The sequence below is a fragment of the Castor canadensis genome, chromosome 2, assembly GCF_047511655.1.
Source record: "Castor canadensis chromosome 2, mCasCan1.hap1v2, whole genome shotgun sequence".
In the NCBI taxonomy this organism is placed as follows: domain Eukaryota; kingdom Metazoa; phylum Chordata; class Mammalia; order Rodentia; family Castoridae; genus Castor; species Castor canadensis.
In genome coordinates, this window is record NC_133387.1 from 47993786 (window position 1) to 48014302 (window position 20517).

General features: G+C 35.7%; 1 protein-coding gene and 1 pseudogene across 3 annotated transcripts in view; one reads left to right on the forward strand and one right to left on the reverse strand.

The window, feature by feature from the left end:
• The window catches only part of Ppp1r9a (protein phosphatase 1 regulatory subunit 9A), a 282034-nt gene that overhangs the window by 225762 nt on the left and 35755 nt on the right, over nucleotides 1-20517 (reverse strand). The gene's annotated exons all lie outside the window — the stretch shown is intronic.
• LOC141421168 (small nucleolar RNA SNORA40) lies at nucleotides 4917-5035 on the forward strand (annotated as a pseudogene).

The window sequence follows — 20517 nt, forward strand, 5'->3', positions numbered from 1 at the left end:
GAAGATAATTGCACAGTTATTATTCAAAACAAAAACTAAGTAATGGCCCTTTCTGTTCCTCCTCAACTACTAAAGAATTTGATATATCCTCTATAAAAAATTAAGAGGTAATAACTACACAGGTTCAATGGGTATTCAAAGATCTTGTGTAGAGTGATCTTGATAATAAAGATTACAAGTAATTACAAGTCAACTGGAAACAGCTTTCTAAAAAAAAAAAATTTAAGGACATGTTACCTAGAAATAACCTAAAATTACTGTCAGATCTTTGCATCCACTTGCTAAATAGTATTTAACATTAGTGCTCATTATCTTGTGTATGAATATAAAGGTGATACACTCAAACCACACAGCCCATTGAGAGATCTCCAACAAAATTCACGAGACAACACTGATTCACTCTACTGTCTTACACCAAAACACTAATGGAGATATACACAATGTGCCTGGCCACTATTAAGTTGAAATTCATGCAATTTATTGCTGAAAAACTAAAAATGTGAACTGGAACTACAAATAGATGACAGATTTGATTTACAAACTAGTAGGAGTTTGTTTAAACAAGTAAATTCTAATAGTAAGCAAATGGTCTCTTCAGAATCTGCCCAGAAAGCACAATAAAATTGATTTAAATAACTCAAATTCTACCATTAAAATTTTGATGTTTAGGAAGAAAGACTATTCTGAACATCTAAATCAAATTGATACTAAAAAATGAGTCATTTGAGAATTTCCAGAAATGCTGAAAAGTTGAAATAATATTCAGCATACTTATACTGGGTCATTATTTCATTCTAAATGAGTAGTATTTATTTTGGGGAAAGCACTCAGCCAAAATACTGAATCAAAATGAATGCAGTCCCACAAAAAAAGATCAAGACAGAAAAAAATTTGAGGAATGAAATGGTACTGCAGACTCCAAGTAAAGAAGTTTACAGGAAAAGTACTGTTCACACCTAAAAATTTTTATCAGGCTTTCAGAAATTAACTGAAGGTATAGCCTGTAACATTTATTGTCTCTCAGGAAGTCACTGTAGCTGTCTGCATGCCACAAAAACTTTTAGGCTACTGTATAATTATAACTTGATTAAAAACATACAGACTCCATTGTTTACTAGATGGCCATAGTTTGGCTTTTTGGTATAGTTCAACCTCAGGAAAACTGAAACAACTTTCTCCTGGATTACTCCTTAGCAAGATGTCCTACAAGAAACCACTTTAATGTCCAGGTCAAAATGGCAACCTAGAGTTCTAGGATCTTGACTGCACACCCACCCTCACCTGCCCCTCCACGGTCACAGTCTACTTTGAGGACTATTAGGGCTAAACACAGTTTATCCTTTATCCTACTTCACAACAGTCACCAAAAAGCACAGATGTCCAAGTCATCCTTCACCACCTGGTCTCTTATCACCACAATGTACCTTTTTGTTTGCAGTGCTAGGGATTGAACCCAGGGCCTTGAACATAGCTAGGCAAGTGTGTTACCACTGAGCTATCTCCCCAGCCCACCATCAGGCTTTCTATATTCCTTGATTGATTTGGCACCACCTCCCATTCTTCCTCAGCTCCTGAAACACTGCCAGGTGCCCTCTGGAATTCAATGCTTGCCAACTATCTACAGATGGACAATACCTCTTCATAAAAGTGACTCTAGTCAGACATCACCAATGGTCACGGATGGTCTATCAATGGTCAATTCTCATATTAGTTGAACCATCCACAGCATTTAACAGAATTACTCATTCTAGTTTTCTTGAAACTGTTTTTTTAAATTTGGCTCTGGGGGCAACATCTATTTGGTTTTTCTTGAAGTTCAGTGGCTGTTCGCTTGCTAATTCCTTATCTCCCCAACCCCTCGATAATGAAGAAAGTCAGGACTTAACACCTCCAGCCTCTTGTTGTATTCACTCTTTATTGAGAACTGCCAAAGATCTATCTTTGAACACCTAGTGAACACCTCAATTTGAGTGTCTAACAGGTACCTCAAATTTAATATGTAAAAAAATACCCTTGATTCTGTCCACCTGCTCCCCAAGCCTCCATCTCCTGCAGTCTTCTCCAAGTAGGAAACAGCAAGTATAAGCTTCCAGATGGTTAGGCTAAACACCTGGCTGATGTCCCTGAGTCTCACAACACAGTCAACATGTTACCCAAATTGGAGCTACCTTCAAAATATATCCTCACACACTATATATTTACTTATTTGATTATTATTTATTCTCTATCTGCTCAGCAAGAATATAAGCTACATAAAGAAAGAGAGCATGTCTGTTTGGTCACTGTAGTATCCCAGCACCTAGAATAAAGTCTGACACATAGTAAACATCAAATAAATATAGGTAGAGTGAATTATTAAATGAGTGAATGAATGAAAGGCTCCAGACCCTTCACTCCATTTAAGGCAATAGCAGTCTCATTGAGGCAAAATATTCTTTAAGGATGAACCTAAAACAGCCATAATCATTCTTAAGTAGAAGGGTTTTTATTGTAAAAACATATATTGACCATCTATGACCAATCAAAACAAAATATAGATTAAGAACAAAACGCATTAATGATAACAGAGATAATTTATTATATGGATCACCAAAATCCAAAATAATATACAATATTATAACAATTTCCATGTGATTTTATACCACTGCTAATTTAATACATGTTTCAGTTGGGTTCTTTTAGGGAACACGACTGGGGTTTGAACCCAAGGCTTTATGCTTGAAGTTCAGAGCTCTACTACATGAACCACATCACCAGCCCTATAGTTCAGTTTTTTGACCTTGTGATACCAATCATCATCATCTTTGCCAAGTAACAGCAAATAACAGCCAAATAATGGATCAAACCCAAAATAAATTAGGCTCTTTTAAGACATAAATCAATTAACATTATTAACTAGTGCTGATTATAAAATACAAAAAGACTAGCCATTTTATAGCCAAACCTGTATAAACAACTCTGACTTAAGAATGTACGTTTACCAATGACCCACAGTTAGGGAGAGAAGAGGAGGGGGGAAAGGAAGTAAAGAAAGGAGGGTGAGAAACTGGGGCCACCTTTCTGAAACAACAACCACCTGAAGAATGAACAACCTGGAAATGTGCTTCTGTAGTTGGTGGAAAGGGCTATTTATGAATATTACAATAACAAGTTCTGGTTTCCACCATAACCAGTGACATCCTCTGAGAAGACCCTACGCCAGCTATGCAAGATAACCTGTCTTTTTCAACTGCATTGGATGTATTTTCTCACAGAAAAAAAAAGTATCAATTTAATAAAGTCAAACTGTACAGTTAATATTTAAGATACATTTTTGGTTAAAAAAGATTTGTGAGCTTGCCTGGGAACACAGCCAATATCCTGTTTCTGTAAAGGAAAGAAAAAAAAAAAGTGTTCTGAGTTCCAAACAGCTGCCTTACACATAAACTTTTGAAACACAACCAGCTCGTGTGCTGGAAACTGTCTGTATATAGGTTAGGTTTCAGGGGATTCAATTTGGCCCATGCATTTCTGACTATGTTTAGGAATGAGTCACTTCACATTAGGCCTCTTCCATTCAGATGGCGCAGATTCAAAGACCTCCAGCTTGTCTAGAAATGAATGGACGTGTTTAACATTTTATAAAATTTGCCCTCAAAGAAGGGTTTCAAGCTACCAGGCTTCTTTTCTTTGTCTATGAATGAACTAGACTAAACTTCCTTTATCACAGTGATTCATATCAATTTTGAGAATTAAGTAAAATGTCACTGCTTATTTGATTTAGAGACCAGAGCCTTTTATAGACTCAAACTGCTCCAAATGGTACAATGTAGTAGGTATTTTCTAAATTAAGAGAAACTAGAATTAATTTATGAACATTAAAAAATAACTAAGCAAAATTATGTGGGGCTCTGGAAAAATACAGATACGGAAACACATACATAAGAATATATCAGATGCTATACACATACTGAAGACATCACTACCTACATTGAAATAGTAAAAAGTAGAGGACATAGAAACAAACAGGCCACTGGCATACCATGAGAAATCAGTGCTGTAATTATTAACACTGCTTCATCTAGTTATGAATTACTTTATTGCACCTCTACTCAATGGCTCAAACAGCTATCTACAGTGGTTGAAAATACTGTTAGCTGTGTCAAGACCAGTTGACTGTGCCAGAGATACTTATGTACATTTCCCCAAAGTTGAGAAGACAAACCAAGAAATGTCAATGTTCTTTTAGAAGAGAAATAAGAATGAGCTGTGTTGGGCTGACTTTAAACTAAAGAGATCCCCCAGTACCCTAGTGATTCTGAAGTAATCAGAAGAAAAGGCCAAGCTCTTGCTCTTTTTGCAACATCCTCCTCTGGATGCACTCCAGTCTAATGCAAAGATCTATTTTTACCAGACAGCTCTTTCCACTTGATATCCTGCCATCAAATTCCTCGTACAATAGAAAGATCACCCTCCACTTGCCCAAAACCAAATGCACCGTTTCCCCTTATACAACTATCCCCTAATTTCCATTTCTACATTTATGATTATCCCATTACTTTGACTAGAAACATGTATCATTTATATAAGAACTGCCCTGACCATCTGTAAAAGTAAAGTTTTCTGTCCTCTACCCATCTTTGGAAAACCAGAATATCAGTGGGTAGAAAACTTTTAACAAGCACTTCAAGTGATCCTAATTCACACACCAGTGTGAGAACCTCCACCTCAGATCCACTCTTCACTCATTCAGTTCCTCCAATATTATGTCCTACCTTGCTAAAATCCAAGATTATCTGAGTCCAGGATCCTAAAGCACAATTTCCTACATAATGTCTACACTTCTTCAAATTAAAATTTCTAAAACAGTATTTTTCTTTTCTGTGCTCTAAAATTTGTTTTGACTTGTATGCCATAATTAAAACACATCTTCCTATAGAAGTTGTGTGTTTTTAACATGTGGATGAAGATTCAGAGACAAATGCAAATAAAATTCTCTTTTACAACCCAGAACTATTGTTCAGTATGAGTTTTAATACATATAGGAAGGAATATTATGGAAAAACAACTCATCTTCCTAATCTTTAAGACTCTCTAAATCTGAATCTTTGTAATCTGATACAAAGCTTACTCCTTTGACCTCTTTTTCTCTTAATCTCTCTCTCTCTCGCACTTTCTCTCTCTCTCTCTCTCTTCTCTCCCTCTCTGTTGCAAATGATCATTCAACAGACTAAATCCTACTTCTGAAAATTGTACACATCTTAGTCTGATATCCTCTATCACAGACAACTTGACTCCCCTAAATCTATAATGCCTACTTATCTCCTATCTAACTATCCCTCAAGGAAAAGCTAAAGCAACCTCCCTCAGCTCTCAATATATCACAAACTACAATTACAGACATTCTTTTAGCCTGTTATTCACTCTACATCTCCTAAACAATAATCTGACTAAAGCACTTTTTAAAAATCCCTCCTTAACAATAGTCAAGACTGAGTCATTACTATGCCTCAAATCCTGTCCAAATCTCAAAGGCACCATTCAAGGCCCATCAACTACATTCAATCAATTAACTTCAGTTGGTCAGAGTTCCTTGTGGCCATTCTCACACATGATTTTGCTCAAGCTACTCTTCACATCTATAAGAATCTTCTTCTGCTCTACAGATTCAAATTCTGTACTTCTTTAAACACAGTATAACTCAGCATCAATAGATTACATTAAAAATAGTTCCTTTTCAAATCGAGAATTTTATAAGGTGAAGTAGAAAATATTGCATGAACAATATACGAACACATACATTATTTTTATGATGCAGTGAATGAAATTCTTTAGTATTTTGTGCAGGTTCTTCTTTTCCTACAGTATTGAAAAATAAGAGATAAAAAAATCTCATAATCAAAAAAAAAAGGAAATGAAATCTCAGCATTTGACTGTTGTTTTAAACAAATGAAACATCTTGGAAAAGTACTAAGTAATTTCTACTTCTGGTTTTTTTAAAAACCTACTCTGCCAAGGGAGTATTTTCTTGCCATTAAGAATCTAGTCATTTCATTTGTCTTTATATACTACAAGGGAAGGAAAAGAATATTGAACTTGGAGTAAGAAACCATGTATTAAATTCAGAACGGGATGGCTTTTTGGCAAACCTCTCTATCTCTCTAGGATTCAGGTTCCCTGTTGAGAACATGGCAGTAACCTGGCCCCAAGCCTTGGCAACACTTAACATTCAGATGATCAAAAAGCCTAAAATATTCCAGGTGCTCTCAACCTATCTTCTGATTAATCTTCCAAAGAGCCAGGCCAGTACACACCTATAGGGAATCTACTTAATTGGCCATTCATTTTCTTCTTGCTTAGAAAGGCCAGTTCCTGGGAAGAAAAAACAAATCCAGGAAACACAGCTGGAACAAGTTAGTATCTTAGTCTCTCTGCTAATGCTAGAAAAATCACAAATCTATTATTCATGGATAATGCTTAGCTACTTGTGACAAATTGAAGGTTGAGAAAATATTAGCACAAAGAACCATCATACCAGCTAAGTCAGGGCCAAGGTAGAGGTCACTGCCAGAGAAGGAGCAGCCTGTCACAGTTGCAGGAAAAAAAAAAAAAATTCTTAACAGCATATGTTAGGAATGCATTGCTTCATCCAGGAAAGGTTGTTTCCCTTCTCTCTGGTCTATGTTTGATTTGCACCAAGGTAATAAATCATGAAAGCTGAAGTCAATGTGAATCTTACCCACTTACGTATCTAGCACTAAAACTTAACAATAGGCAAACTGTCTAACAAAAACTACAAGATCACGAATAATATATACAGCACAAAACCAAGGATGTCTGAAAAAAGTACTTTGTAAATTAAAATCAGGCATTATTGGAGCTGGTGATGTAGGTTGGTAGTAGACCACTTGCCAGCATACCTGAGGCCCAGGATTAGATCCCCAGGATCATTTTAAAAAACCAAACAAACTGGCATTATCATTAGTGTCCTCCATCCATGTGTGTGTGCCTGGGTCATTGTGGCTATAACATAAATCTCTCTGTATTTCGACCTACAGTCAATGCATCATAAGACTATGAACTGGGAGACTGGCGGAGTGGCTCCAGCAGTAAGAGTGCCTGCCTAGCAAGCTTGAGGCCCTGAGGTCAAACCCCAGTGCCATGAAAAACAAAACAAACCAAAAGAATATAAACTGGTAATGAGTTGTACACCAGTTTACAAATTCAATAGCATACAGGGGAAGTTTTCAATGACTAAAAGCTCTGTAAAGCAGAACTTGAAGTCAGGTTAATTTAAAGGAAAAGATGGTTATGAAAGAAGGAAGAAATTGGAAGGGCAGGAAAGAATTCTTACATATTGACTGATTTCAAAATCCTGAAAATTTCAGTAGATGAACAAAATTTATTGCGTTTTTCTTTTTAATGGCTCGGCAGCAATTTCTAAAATATCTTAACTAGATAATTGCCTCTGTGAGTTGGAGCAGCAACTCTCCACATACCTCTTGGCTGTTGTTTTTTGAGTTTGTTTCTCCAGTGACCTGCAATCATTTGCACACATGCCTATCTAAAAGTTACTGTGATTACTAGAGATTAACCTTTCGGAGGGTTCCAGAGTCACATATACTTTACCTGCTATCTACAAAAAGAATAGAAACTAAATTCTCTAATGCAATGATACCAACAAGTTTTAAAAGTGACTAGAAAAAGTAAGAGTTGAGTTTTTTAAGCTTAATCATGTTTTATTCTTTTTCAATGAGAAAAATAAGTAGGAAGTCTTTCTTGCTTGATCAACTTTAAAATTCATTTACTCAAAATTTTAAGCATAAACTGACTACCAAGTAGCTTTTTTTTATCATAAAATGTCATTTATCCATTAATCTACTTGGCTGACTCCTAAGGGTTGCTTAAGTGTCAATTCTAAGAAATCTTCCCAGACCTCCCAGACCTGCACCCTGGGCCCCGGGGAGGCTCCCCTGTGGTCTACCAGCACTCAGCAATTGCCACCCTCATGGCATTAACCACACTGGCTTCTAACTGTTGATTTATGAATTTTGCTTGTTTAGCTCTTGTCCCTTGCCTCGCCTTCCAACTAGTCTCTAAGCTGCTCTGAAGACACATTAACCAAATTCTTGCACAAATTCTTCCACAAAACAGACACTTGACAATGTTTGCAGAATGAGAAAACAGAGAAAGACAGACACAGAGAAAGATTAAGAACTTAAGGAACCACTGAGATCTTCTAATCCAACCCTCAAGAATGTGAGGTAGAGAAGATTTAAATGCTGGAACCAGGATTAGAAAAGCCATTTCCACTAGTCAAAGATGCTTCCTTATGTCTGTACAGAACCTTGTTTACTTTTAACAATGTAAAATATTTTCAAATACTAACAATAAATTCCTAGATATATGTGCAAACTTACACATGAATGTTCACAGTCATTATTTATAAGAACCAAAAAGGGGAAACAAACAAGAATATCTACCAACTGATAAGTGGTAAATAAAACATATTACATAAAAACTATGGAATACTATTTTGACCAGTAAGAGGAACGAAGTACTGGTGCATGCTACAACATGGATGAGCCTTGAAAACATTAAACTAGGTGAATGAAGGCAAATACAAAAGACCACATACTGTATATTCCATTTACATAAAGCATGAAAGTAGATCAGAGTTGCCTGAGCTAGGGGGAGATGAGGATGGGAAGTGATTTGGTATGGGATAGAAATTTCTAAAATTGATGGCAGCTGAACAATTCTGTGAATATACAGAAATAACTTTATGTGAATGACCATCTCAGTTAAGCTGTTATTAAGTATAGTAACCATAGTTGAAAACTGAGTTACCTGGCATATTAGAACTTGGATGTTCTCATTCATAAAGTTTCATTTCTATCCTTCACCAATATAAGTTACGTGTTGCTTAACTGGTACATGTAAAACTCATTGCCAATGTCTAAAATGCCATATTTATATCCTACAAAAACAGCTCACTTAAAGAAGTCTTGATATGAAATATTAATGGCTATGTGGTTCTGGACCCTGAAGCCTGACTCCCCAAACACCTCAAGTGACAAGGGTTTTATTGCTGTTTTTGTTAAATTTAAGCGATTTCTGCTTGGAATTTTACTTCACATAGTCAAAAGTAAGTCATTTCACCGATACAGATATATGAAGAGAAAGCAAACCCAGGAAAAGAACTTTCTCCCAGAGCTACTCTGCATTTTCCTGCTACTCTGCAGCAAGTCTTCTGCCTACACTGAAACCCACAGATGCAGAAATTCAAAGGGAGCTGTGTTAATATGCAAGCCTGACTCCAGCAGGAATATACTTAGTCCTTTTATGCTTAAGTAAATGGCATTGTAGTCATTCAGACTCCCAAGATCAAGCCTAAAATTAAAGTAGATTTCATTGCAATTAAGGTCTCTTTACTTTTTAGATTACACATGCATCATTTCAATGTATTTTTAAATGAAAGATAATTTTGCTAGGTACTTATCTGTATATTTCAGCGAGTTTTTGGTTGAATATAGATTTTTTTCTTTATAAGGAATAACTTCTATATTTCTTTAAACAGAAAAGTGGGGTTTTTCTTATAAGGAAAAGGTTAAAGAAATCCAATTTAGGGACATATCTCATAAATTCAAAATATGGAAGGAAAATTCTTTTGAAATGTTCTATATTTATAAAAATATTGAATGTTCTTTTTTAAAGCCACTAATTTCAACTGCTAACTCAATATGGTAATACCTAAAAACTTTGTTATATACGTAAATTCTTTAAAACTCTAAGAACAGGCAAGGCACCTGAGTTGACAGTACATACTTAATGAAATTAATTAACAGCCATAACACATTTTTGTGAATTATAAAATTTATTTATAGTAAATTGCACAGAACACAGTATGAGCTAATTTTAAAGATGGGTTGAATATAAACTAATATCTTTTAAAACTCATTCTAAGGCCAGTTGTGGTGGTACATACCTGTAATCCCAGCACTCTGAAGGTTCAGGCAGTGAGATCACTGAGTCTAAGGCCAGTCTGGGCTACAAAGCAAGACCCTATCTCAAAAAACAAAAACTCATTCTATATAAAAACTGGTAGCAAAGTAAAAACCCATAGAAAACTATTCTAGATGAGTTTTTATTATAATTATTAATGCATATTCATGGATTTCATTGTGATATTTCCACGTGTATGGATATTATGCTTTAGTCATATACACCTTCCTAACTACCTTCTTACCCTTATCTTATCCAGAGAATGAGTTCTGTCATTGCTGATAGGTGACAGGATTCAAGCTACTACTAAGTGATGAGCTGATTGGCAGAGAATCCAAGGAAATTGAATAAGTTCCACCCCAAACCCAATAAAGATTCAAAAGGCAGATTCAACACATTTCCTCTAAAACACAAAATGAGCATTTAAGTACTGCTGTAATAATCCACAGTAGTCATAAAACAAGGTAAAATGACCATCCTGGGACATAGTGCATGCAGGCTCTGCCTGGCAGTACCCGTAAGAATCTGTTCTGGGATATGTGCTCAAAGCCCAAGTAGAATCAGGGTGTGCTCGAGGGCTAGAAAGTAAACATTTTCCAAATACTTAAACCCACACTTTAAACAGCAATTTACTGCCCAAAAGGATGTTTGTGTCCAAATCTGGCAATGTTGCTACCACAAGGGGTACAAATATTTCAAAATTGTTTTTGCAAAGGGGCACCAGTTATTTCTAAAAATAACTTGAACTCCATCCATGCTCCAACTTCCTAGATAACCAGCTATATTTTCTAATCTATTGGGTACTGGAGATTGAACCTAGGGCCTTGTGTGTGACAGGCAAGTGTGATACCACTTGAGCTATGCCCGCAGCTCTTTTGTTTTTATTTTGGTTTTGAGATAGGGTCTAACTAACTTTGCCCAGGCTGTCCTTGAATTCATGATCTTCCTTTTTCTACTTCCTGAGTAGCTGGGATTCCATGAGTAGACCTGGGCCACCACACCTGGGTTAATTTTATTTTTATAAGGAACTTCATAGTTATGCCATTAGTTTAAAAGATCATAATCTGCCTCAGCACAGTAGGCAGCACGTTGGTCACATAAAAGATTATAAATTTTTGCTTCTGAATTAATCCAGCACAAGTGACTAAGGTGGTCCACTCTTTATTTACTTATAAGGGAAATGGAAATAATGCCTAGGTTCGTACTTTTGATAACCTTCTGCTTTCTCAGAAGGATATTCTACTATTGTTTGGTGACGATGCCATTTTGAAAAGCACAAAATGTGACAGAAACAAAAGATGCAGCAGTTTTCTGAAACACTGAGCCATCCTTCCTAAGGTTCAAATTGCTCTTTTAGGACAAATCCATCACTTTACTAAGCAACTTGAATTCTTATGAAGCAGAGGAAGACAAAGAGAGCAAATCAGAGTTGAATGGTTAGCGAAGGCAGGATTTTCCCTTCTGAACTAAACACATCATCTCCTTACTCCCAGCTTACCTTTACTGGTCAAGCTAATAACCACAGATAAAAGGCTGTGGGTCCCTGCCAACAGACACCAGCTCTATGGGACATGATGATTGCTGGCCAACAAAGGAGTCTAGAAAATCAGCAAGGACAATTTAGGAAATACACTGGAACTTTGCTTTTATACTACACACATTCACAGGGAAAACAAGCGAATGTGAGGAAACACATCAACCACAAGAAATGTATTTTAAAAATGAAGACAATCTTTGCTTATCTTCTGACAAGGCAGGAAAAGATCTAGATTCAAACCCTGGCTATATCACTTAATAGATATGACTCCTGGCAAGTTGTCAGAATGACTATGTATTTGTATAACTTTTTGAAGGGCTAATAGTACTTAGCTGGAAGGATTGTGGTAAGCATTAAATAGATTTAAATTAATCTATAAAGTACCTGGCAAACTGCAGCCATTTAGTATTTTCCTTTATCTACTCTTACTTTTCAAAAACAGATTCAGAAGTTCTGTTTTATTTTGACCTAAGCCAAAAGGAACAGAGCCTATAATTTATAATCTAGAGGATGCTACAGGAGTAGTCTCAGTGTATCTATCACAGAACTCTTTTTGCTGCCCTAGGACAGAAGACACACACAAACCCTTGAAGAAGGACTAAGGGAGTAAGAGTGCTCAATGACAAGTTTTACTAAACAGCAGTAGAATGAGTTTGGGAGTGGTGACTGAACAAATCTTGAGACAATGCCAGAATCCAATCAAATATTTTTACTATCAGTAAGAGTTCTGTGCTTCTGCCAGATGGATAGAAGAGAGAGAAAGAGAGGAGAGAGAAAGAAGAGGGGGCAGAGAAGAGAATATGAGAATATTCCATCAGTTTCAAACACTTTTAAAGCTTGGTGAAAAGATACTTAATTATCATAAGAGCCAAAGAAATACAATATCTAATCAAGTATTCCAGAAAATATTCTGTATATATGAGTACATGGGATACATGAAAAAGAACAATTATCTATAAATAAAACTTGATGTGTCTATGAAATGAAGTAACAAGAATCTAGTAAGAATCCGATTTTTTGTTTGTTTGTCTTTGGTACTGGGGTTTCAACTCAGAGCCTATAGCTTGCAAAGCAGAAAGCACTTAAGCCACACCTGCAGTTCCTTTCTTTGTTTTGGGGAGATAGGGTCTCATTATACAGCCCAGGATGGCCTCAAGTGTGGGATTACAGGACCTGCTCAAACTGTTCATGCAACCTCCAATATTTGAGAAAATTACTTGGGATGATATAACTCTTAGAAGTTTTTTAATTAAATATAAAAATATTTAGAAGAATCAAACTCATGGTTAATATTTTACAACAAAATCAATCACATTTTGAGTATTTGTAACATGAAAGAATAGAAGTTATTAGAGTAATGGGTCAGTAATCCTTATAATTCCAATTAAAAATTAAGCTGAGCACCAGTTGGCTCACACCTGTAATCCGAGCTATTAAGAAGGCAGAGATCAGGAGAAATACAGTATAAAAGTCAGCCTGGGCAAACAGTTCACTCCAAAACACCCATCATAAAAAAGGGCTGGTGGAGTGGTGCAAGGTGTAGGCCCTGAGTTCAAGCCCCAGTACCACAAAAAAAAAAAAACTTAAGTAAGTAGTTTAGATTTGTGATTGTAACTAGAAATCTTAAAGCTCTATACGTAGTGTTAATATATTTAATAGGACACTAGGATCATCAGACTTACAAATTTAATTTGTGAGGTATACAGGAATTTATTTATTATTTCTTAGGAAATAACTTAAGAGAAATCAAATATATTACTAATATATAAATACAGTATTAAATAGTGTAAGGTTAATTGTAACTAAATTTCATTCAAAAACCATTAAATTGTTAAAATGTATAGAACTGTAATAAGAATAATGTGTTTTATAAACAGCTTAGAAACAGAAGGTGAAACAGGCATGCGAATCTACAACATTAATAAGTTTAATATTAATTTTTAAATCAAATGGCATGTGAAGCTGGCTGTGGTAACATGCGCCTATCATCCCAGCACTGGAGAGACTGAGGCAGGGTCACGAGTTCCAGACCAGCCTAAGCCACACAGTGAGACCACATCTCAAGATCCTATCACCATCACCATCATCATCGTCTCGGGACAGTTTTTTCTGTTCACAGCTACTATACTCAGGACACAACTACATCACATTAAATGAGCCAACTGTAATGACAGGCTTTCCAAATGGGCACTTTTTAAAAATTTTAATAGAACCTCAATTCCTAGAACTCCTCCAAACATAGGTGGGAACTAAACACTGATAGTATAAGTGAATGATTCTTTGCACAGATAAAATGAAATGCTTAGTACTCTTGATACACTTTGTGTTTTTGCATTTAAACTCACATTAAATGTAAAGTTTGACAATTATAGTCTAGATTTAGTTTGAATATAAATTAATTTTTTTCTTACTTTCAAGCAATTGTCCGGTAACTACTCCCATTAACCTTTTAGTAGTTGCTCACTAAGTATTTTCCCAACTTTGTAATGTACAAACTACATAGCACTATTCATCCTTGGTATTTTAAGCCACAGTGTTGCAAAAGCCCTACCAGCAATTTGAGCAGCAATGCAGAAAATGTTTTTTTTCTCTAAAAATAACCAAGTCAATTAAAAAACAGAAACTGTTTGCATAATCTGGGATTTTTGCCAGGTTTCAATTTTTATGAATGGAAATAAAAGTATAATCAATGTAACAAGAAAGAAAAACAAGCTTAAGGCTTAATTTTAAATTGATAATGACTCAATGAAACTACATTTTTCCTAGAGCTCTTACGTAATATGGCCATTCATCACATTGTAGGGCTCAACTATTTATTCTCCAATAGACCACCATAATAAAAACAAATGAAAAAGATTTGAAAATGAAGAGATAGATAGATAGATACTCACTTAGAGTGAACATTTTTCTATTATGTGCCATGAGCCAGGCACTGACCTAGTCCCTGAGGAAAAAGAGATAAATAAAGAGTGAAAAGGTCTCCCCTCCCTTGGAACACAAATTCTAATAGGAGAGAAGTAAGTAGCAAAAAAACCCTCAGGTAATGATAAGTTCTATTGTGGAAACAAAAAGAGTGTCACCATAGAGCCTGAGAGGAGATAACTAGGTGCAGAGCCCTGGATGCCGGAACAAGCCATTAAACTCCTTACACCACATCATTCACAAAATTCACCAGCTTCTACTATGTTCTTGGCAAGTACTGGCTCTACTGAGACCAGTGACCACCTGTTAGGCTCTTTTGTATACTAAGTAGATAGTCTAGCTTGCCTTCAATGCGCACATCCAGTTCACACGTGTGGCTGATTAGCGATTAGTAAAGAATAAGGATCTAACACTAATATCTTACTCTGTAAACCACTTTCTAATCCAAAATGAGCATTAGCTGCTTATAAAGTCTCTACCCAGAAAATTTAACAGGTCCGTTCTCAGAACTTGTTGGCTGAAGAGTAGGAAAAAAATAAAATTACTTAACTTAGTATGACTTTTATATTCCTATTGTCTCTACAGAAGTTAGACCACTTGCAGAAAGTGGTCTAAGTTTGACACTCCAGGAACCAATTCCCAATGATACAAAAGCTAGTCACTGCTGAATTTCTTGAATGCAATATAAAGAATAATAGTCCCTTGGGCTGGAGACATGGTTCGAGTGGTAGATCACTCTATTCACACTTCTGTTTGTACACTGATTATTCTCTGGATTCTGTCATTCCATAATACTCCCCAGTTCCATCTAGCAGAATCACTAGTTTTCAAATTTCTTCCTTCCTTAAGACACAGTCTTCCAAGAATGCTGTCAATAACACTGACAAGGTTCTACTCAGAAACACACAAAAAATTTTTAACAGATGAACTTTGAGGTTAGTCCCTGTCAAGTATGATGGCTGAGTAGCTACTCTGAAGTTCAGGCTGTCCTGTGGTTTTATATATTATGACATAGAAGATCTGAGGCAGAAACTGTGTCTTCCCCTTCAACTCTCTGGTATAAGGACAAGTCTATAAAACTCACTGTGGTATAGTTCTCAAACAAAGAAGGATACAAGAAACCAAACTGTCTACTGTTTCCATTACATAAGCTCTGTCATTACATAAGTCATATGCTGAAAGAATAAACTATAGACTAACATTGTACATTTCAAAAAGTATATTTAAATGTGATGGAACTTGCTTTCCTATTTAACACTGGATTTGTGAAAGGGAAGAATGATCACATATATTGATACCTGGATATAAAGAACTTCCAGAAGTAGCTATCCTATAATTAAATATCTTTGCAAATATTCTGAAAAACTTTAATGAAAGCTCATCTGATTGCTTTCTATTCAAAACATTACTGAAGGTCCTAATATACACTGTGGGCAGAGACTAGAATAAAATATTTGTCTTCAGGAAGTTGACAATCCATAAATCCTTTTTTCTTAAGTAAGAAATAGATATTTACACAAGAAAGTTTAACATCAATTGGAAGCTATGGGAATTCAGAAGAAATAGCACTTCATACCAATTAGACAAAATTATTTGAAGAAATCTAAAGATTTATTGCTTAAATTTGCCTTACACTTGAAAATATAGCTAATCAGGATAAAAATGAATATGTCCAGAAAGCAACTGTTTTTACCACTGCTGCGTCAATATTTAACAATTCCTACTGTTAACTTTAATCCAGTCACAGTTCAATTTCTGCTGATTTACAGAAATTAATCACCAGATAGTAACCTGGTAAAAGACATCAATGAGGGAATATTTTAGTACTGTAAAAAAAAAAAATCCATTGGCTTGATCAAATTAAATGTAATAATATGAAATGCAAAATGAGAATAATATTCAGAAATCATTCTTTACATAGAAAGTAAATAATCTGGCAGAGTGCCTGCTTTGCAAGCGTGAAGCCCTGAGTTCAAACCCCAGTTCCACAAAAAGAAAGGAAAATAGATAATCTCAAATTCTACTTTTAAGGCACAAAGGTGGTGGTTACTCCTGATAGAGGAAACACAACAGAAATCGGAAAATACTTACAAATGAGTGATGAGGCTGGAGAAGGAGCTCTATGGTAGAGCACTTGCTTTGCATGCTCAGAGCCGTGGGTATGATGCTCAGCACTGCTCATCATCAACATCACCGCCATCACCATCACCATCACCACACCATCGTAACCGCCACTGTCATCACTATCATGGACCTCACGATCCTCACCCACCACCAGCATCATCACTATGGCAAACATGCTGGTACAGAAACTTGAGCTGCAGCTAAAGCATTACAGTAAAACTGAGTCTTAAAACTTTGTATTACAAAAGAGGTGGAAATTAATGAGCTACACCAAATAAAGAAAAAAAACATGAAAAAGGAAAACGAAACTTTAAAACTATAAAAATGAATAAAACAAAAATTAACAGCTCACCAGAGACAGGAGTTGGTTCTTTTCAAGAGTGTCCCATTCCAACTACATACCAGAAGAAGATCTACTAAGAAATTGGAGTTACTACCCTTCTTAAATAACCACTAGGGCCAGGGGTAGCGCTCATTTGTAGATTACTTGCCTACATGCAGAAGACTATGGGTTCCATCCACACCACAAAAAAATGAAATTACCACTAAATCAAATGGCCCTCATGAAATTATCCTTTTATCACTCCTCTTCCTCCTGGATGAATGAGTGAATGGCAGAAGCTTGTGGGATTAAAAACCACAAGGTGTTTGAGAGATCTGATTAAAAAAAAAATAGACATCTAAACTCCCAAATTAAGTGCTAGACCTTGAAATTGCTCCAAGGAAGTTCAGCAAAGCTCACACACAATCAAAATCCCTCTGCACTGATTCTGTTTACACTAGTCAAAACTGGATAGAGATGGGCAGCCTTTTGTAATATATCTGTCATTTGTTAAAAATCTTTTTATACTGGCTGAGTGGCTCATATGGTAGAGGGCCTGCCTAGCAAGCATGATGCTCTGAGTTCAAACCCCAGTACTGCCAAAAAACAACCAAAACAAACAAAAAACCATCAAAACAAACAAAAAACCATATTTAGGGGGGGTAAAAATAAATAAATAAATAAAAATCTTTTTAGTATTGTTTACTCTTCTCCATGTTAAGAATTTCTTTTTGAAAATGGGGGTTTCTTTCAATTGTGCTTAAAAGAAATAAAAGCACAAAATTTTAGGCCCTTCTTAGCCCAGAACGTCAGCTAGGCCTGAACTTTCTAAAGAACATTAGGCTGTAGGTTATGCCAAGGTGAGCCAAAACTCCATGTGTTTTTCTTAGGATGGCAATAGTTCAAGACAGTAAACAGACATCTTCTCTTACCCCATAATTCGTATGAGCAATTAAAATGCAGTAACTAAGATAAAGTCCAAGATACTGTCAGTAGTACAGTAAAAATGACATTTTCAGAGCATAGAAGATCAGTTTAAGTATGGGGTCAATCACATGGACCACTGTATTTCATGATCCCCAGATAATGGATGCCGGAAGTCTGACAGTCATCATGTGTACAATATGTCCTATGGGAAGAATATAGAAAGGATCTGAAATGTGTTTTTACTGAAAACAGAGAAATGAAGCAAGAATATGAGTGTTAACAAATTTCCTGTGAAATAAATTGAAGAAATGAGACCAAATAGAAATACAACATGGACTGAAAAAAGCAGAATAACATAAAAGCTGGCCCTTGGGTTACATCCTTAAACTATGCTTAACACCATCTGGCTAGGACCGATAAGGATAGTTTTGACCATGGGATTTTCACCTCACTGCTACATCCACAATGCCTCCATAACACTTCAAGGTTTCTTGCTATATTGTTTGTTTTTTTTTTTTTTTTCTTGCTATATTGACTTGGAAATTATGCCTTAACAAAAGCAGGCCCTAATCCTATCCTCTTCCCCAAGCTTTCCTGGCCAGGCATCCATAAACCCAAAGCAGGCAGAGGAAATGTTTTGGTACATCAGTATGCATTTTGGTATGATATCCCCCTTAAGATAATGAAAAAACATCACTAATTTCTCTAAGTAACAGTACCTATGTAAATTGGAGACACTGAGGATAATCTAAAATGTCAAAAAAATTGGTGCATTCTCCAGATTTGTCACTGTATTAGATTTCCTGTCATCTACCTATAGTGTTTGGTCCAAGAGAATTTATCTTTAATCACAACGAATTTTCAAATCTTCCTAACCAAATTTTAAAATCCACCAATTCATTTTTATGCACAATTCTGAGCTTTAAAAGAATCTATTATATTTTCAGTATCATATTAGCATTCAGAAGACCAAAAAGTTCCAAGGTTGAATAATACTGTATGAGCCACTAATCTAGTAAAATAAGTTAAAATAGTTAGACTAATGAAACAAAACCCAAGAAATAAATTCTGTACCTAAGTACATAAGCAAACCTCTTTGTTGACAACTTCTTTTATTTCTATTTTTACTGCTTTGTGCATGTCAAGTAAATTACTACGTGAATATTTAAAAGACTAAAAGCATTTTTGCAAAACAAATTTATATCTTTATTGGTTCTTTTCTGACAACATATATCCAAATTTCAAAACATATTTTCATAAATAGTTTAGCCTATTTCAACTGATATGCTTTAATAAAACACTATTGTCTCCTGACTGTGCCCAGCAGACAGGAGGATGTTTATGGAACTGGGCAGAAATATGAAGTGACGGCAGTGGCAGTTTTATGCCAATTTCATACAAAACAAAATGAAAGATTGGCAATTTTTCCATGAACTGGGTCAAGTACAATGAATCAAGTTAAATTGCTGAAATACTCTCCCTAAGACAGTCCTCCACCCTCACAAAATGTTTTGGGTTTTTTTTGGGGGAGGTTCCAAGCTTTCAGACTTAATTATCCAGATAACCTTAGCTGTGTTTGTTTGACCTTAAGAATTCCTGTCTTTTGTATATGTCACTTAAGAAGGTATAATCACCCTCATTTTGTAAAAGGGAAGAAAACCACCACAGGTTAAGTAATTTACAAAATGACGGCTGAAGCCATGAGAGATGAGGGGCCTGACCTAAACGTTGTTAGTGACACCCTCCCAGGTGTGTGTGGGGTATGTGTGTGTGTGTGTTCATATTGTATGAAAGCTATAAGGAACCTATGTCATGTAGAGAAAGAAAATCACCAGCTCTTTAAGAGAAAAGGTTTGCCTCATGACTACCATACTTTTTTCGAAAAGTATTCTATTTCACATTAGAACTAGCTGGAGGATCTGGACTTAGAACCTAAAATTTAACTAAGAATTTCCATTTATTGAATCCCTGTTATCTAGTATTCATACACATCTGAAAAGGATCACCCCTACACCCTGAAATAATGGAATTCAATCAAAATTTTACAGCAGCTCTCAAAGTCCTCTTCAGAGGTACCTGGAATAGCAAATCCAAGTAATCTGCTATTTTTAAAAAATGAGTCATAAACCAACAAAGCACACAAAAAGTAGCCAGGAAGCTACCCTAAAGAGATTGGGATTTTGACAGCTCAACAAACCTGTCAAGGAAAATGTCTTTGATCACTGGGTGATTACTCTGGTTTTAGTCAAAACTAAACTTTAAGGGTTGGTTTAGGAAATGAGGGATTCTCTTCCCCCTTAAACAAAAACTACCAAATCTAAAGGACTATGAGTCAATTCTAAGGAACAAATACTATTCAATAATAATGACCTTTTTTTTTAATGGAGCTTATTTCTACTATACTTACAAAATATTTCCCTAATTATCTATTAAATGTTTAGTGAGTGTGTAGACGCCCTGGTGCTAAGCACTGCTGATGATAACATCTATGGAGTATTTATTTCATGTTAATATCATTAGTGAAACCCGAAGGAGTAGGTGATCAAAGTGAGGTACATGGAGTAGAAGGACAGGAAGAAAGACTCAAGGTGGTACTCTCAGGAACAGACTTGGAAGATAAGCAGGACACTCATATAGATAGAATGACATAAAACATTACAAACAAAGGGAACGAGAGACTCAAAAATGAGAAAAGTGACCA